Source organism: Diceros bicornis, chromosome 12 (genome assembly GCF_020826845.1).
Source record: "Diceros bicornis minor isolate mBicDic1 chromosome 12, mDicBic1.mat.cur, whole genome shotgun sequence".
In the NCBI taxonomy this organism is placed as follows: domain Eukaryota; kingdom Metazoa; phylum Chordata; class Mammalia; order Perissodactyla; family Rhinocerotidae; genus Diceros; species Diceros bicornis.
Window position 1 is genome coordinate 18,564,379 of NC_080751.1, and position 3,597 is coordinate 18,567,975.

Genomic DNA, 3,597 nt, shown 5'->3' on the forward strand with positions numbered 1-3,597 from the left:
GCGGAGTGTTTATCCCCGACTCACCATCCCCCCGCCCCCAGCCCCTTCGCTTGACAGACCCGCTTCGGTTGCGTTCCTCATTGGGCACCTTAAAGAATGCCCCGCCCCTGGCCTTGTCCGATTGGGGGAGGGAATCACAGCCTCGCCCCTCAGAGTCCGCTCCTCTCGCTGGTAGGTCACGCTTGACAAGGCCCGGGCTCCGCCCCCTCTCTCCAATTGGTGACAGGATTCGCAACTCCGCCTCGTGCCCTGTTTTCCATTGGTTCTACACCAAAAACCAGGCCCCCTTTTGCTTTGTGAGTATTGGCCGAGAGCTACAGAAAGCAAGCCACTTCGCCTGTCTCCCATTGGTGGGGCCTTCTGAAACCTCCCAGTACGATGACGTCACTTTTCTCCAGGCCGGCGAGCCCAGAGTGGCTCGTGGTCACTACACCTCCCCGGACGTGGCATTGGCTGGAAGGGCAGACCCGGGTGCCGGGCGGCGCTGATTCACCGGCCAGCGCGGAGCTCGGCTCCACCCAGCGCGGACCTGTTGCCCGGACCTGTCTCCGGGGACAAGTTCTGGGGACCCGCGGGAGTCCCTCCAGTGGAAGGCTGGCACCGCGCGTCGCCTGGGCGCTCTGCCCCGCTCGGGTTCGCAGCCGGAGAGTTAGGTCTGGCGGCCGCGGCTCCACAGGTTCCAGGCTTCCCGGGACCAGGGTGGCCGAGGGCCCCGCCGCGAATCCCCCTGAAGGGAGAGCGGCGCCGGCAGCCGGGCGCCACGTGGCTGTGGGGCTTGAAGGAAAAAGCCTAGCTCGTGTTAAATGCTCGCCGCCCAGCGTTTTTTCTTTCCTCAGAAAGCGCTAGAATCGGGCGGCTGTATACAGCACTGAGCTCTCCAAAGGCACTCCCCCCGCCCCACTCCGCCAAGTGCTGGCATAACTACTTCTTCACGAGAGTGGGTTTTAAAACATTGGAAACTTCCTCTACCTACAGAACGACGTTGAATCCCGAGATTCTTGGACATAAAGCTCTTTCAGAGTCTTTATTTTTTAATTTTAGATGAAATACTTAAAAAAAAATACTCTTCAAGAGGGCTTTAAATGGTGTTGGGGGGGCGTGGGGGCGGTACCAATATAAATGTATGTAGAACTGAAAAGTTTAAGGATTAGTTCCCTAAGCCTATCAAGATTTTTGAGATGAAAGGTATCGAGACCCAAGTTACATTGTTTTAATATGTTGACATCTCTATTTTAAAAAGTAGAAATAAAAGTCTTGGTAAATTGAGAGTCCTGAACATAGAAATGAATAAAGCTTGAACATATTTCACATAGCTTTTAAAAATAAGTTTATTGTTGCCAATATATGAAAATAAAGCTTAATCTGGTAATTTACTTATAATATCGCTAATACTCAATATAACCCCCTTAGGTAGGTTAATTACATTTTGCACATGAGGAAACTGAGGCCTAGAGAGGTTAAATGACTTAACTAGTCATCCATTCGCCCAGGAATGGAAACTGAAACTAGATCTGTTTCACTCAGAGCCCATGCTACCAATGCTCCCATTGGTGGTGGTTCTAAAAACAAGAGTTAAGAAATGGATTTCCAGATTGAGTCACAAAACACTGACCCTCAAACAGAGGAAAAAGAAAGAAAAACGTACATAATGGGAAAATTTTTTGGGGGGTGGGCGGGACGATTGTGGCCCTGAGCTAACATCTGTTGCCAATCTTCCTTTTTTTTCCTCCCCCAGTAGATAGTTGTATGTCACAGCTGTACATCCTTCTAGTTGCTCTATGTGGGACATGACCTCAGCATGGCTTGATGAGCCGTGCGTACGTCCGTGCCCAGGATCTGAACTGGCAAACCCCGGGCCTCCGGAGCGTGTGAACTTAACTGCTATGCCACGGCGCCGGCCCCTAAACGTGTTCTTTTTAATGGTTGACAAATCATTAAAATTAAGTAAACAACTCAATAGAATTAATAAGTAGAAAAAATGTAGTAAATCATGCCTGACATACAGGAAACATTTTCTGGTTTTAATGGTTAATTGGATCTAAAAGCTGATTCTTTACAAAAACTAATAAATACACATACTGAAGATGAAGTACAAAAAAGCTGGAAATGAGAATGGGGATATAACATTTTTAAAGAGTATTTGTTAATTGCAAGTTATTTGTAAAACAAACACTTTGATTTCATTATCTTAAATTTTAGATTTTGTATACTTTTATATTTTCTCTTCAGTTTGATTATCAACATTCAGCATATCTCCCTATTCTTTCTCTTCTACCCTCAACTCTTTTTTTTAACCCAGTTTTATTTCAATATTATGATCCTTCCCCTAGAAACACCCTGATTGAAAATCACACTTACAAAAAGGAAAAAAGGTTGAAATCTGAGTGATAAATAGTAAATTAATCATTTAAACACCAACAGGTCTATCTTAAACTCCAACCAAAAATACTACGTTATATAACAATCAGAGAATTAGACTAAAGAATGGATCCTCTCTGTTCCCTGGTGGTAGTGGAAGAAATGGTCAATGAGCCAGCAACACCAACTAGAAATTAATATCATGAAGACCTTCAAAGGGTATTTGGTGCCACCTACTGGAAATCAACCAGTAAGTATAAAACAAAGGTTTGGTTTTGTTTTTCTAGAAATTATTTTACACAAATGTATACAATGACCAGTTAAATAAGATAATCTGAAAGTGCACGTTTTGAAGAACTGAAAATCCTAAAACAAAGTAGAAGTGGTGACCCCCAGCACCTAGCGCCTCAAAGCCATTACATAAGCACTGACTGATTGATAAGGACAAACCCCAAAAATAAAATTTGGGAATTTCAGAAAGTCTGAACCTGAATTTTATGACCAGAATTTTAAATAAAAAGCTATGTGTAGGGCCGGCCCCATGGCTTAGCAGTTAAGTGTGCGAGCTCCATTACTGGCGGCCTGGGTTCGGATCCCGGGCGTGCACCGACACACCACTTCTCCGGCCATACTGAGGCCGCGTCCCACATACAGCAACTAGAAGGATGTGCAACTATGACATACAACTATCTACTGGGGCTTTGGGAGGAAAAAAAAAAGGAGGAGGATTGGCAATAGACGTTAGCTCAGAGCTGATCTTCCTCAGCAAAAAGAGGAGGATTAGCATGGATGTTAGCTCAGGGCTGATCTTCGTCACACACACAAAAAGCTATGTGTAATAACATAAACATGGGCTGACAATATTTTCTATCTTCCAGGAGGGATCAAGATAAACTAATTGAACTTGGAAGTAAAAAGAAAATGTTGAAAATAGAGAAGCACAAAGACATAAAACATTATACTTAGACAATTTTTACTGCATATTTTAGAAAGCCCCAGTCTCCTTCCTTTGAGGAGCTTCTACTTCAGGTGGGCACAGGATTGTATGTAAATGGCAATGCTGAGCGGCAGGTTTATTAAATGCTATGGGAGTTCTGACAGAGAGATGCCTCTTCAGTGAGTACGTCAGAGTGGCAGGGAAGACAACTGTTGCAGTATAATCCTTAAATGACTAAAAAGTTCCCAAAGTGTGGAATTAAAACACTCTATTTAGGGGCCGGCCCGGTGGCGCAAGCGGTT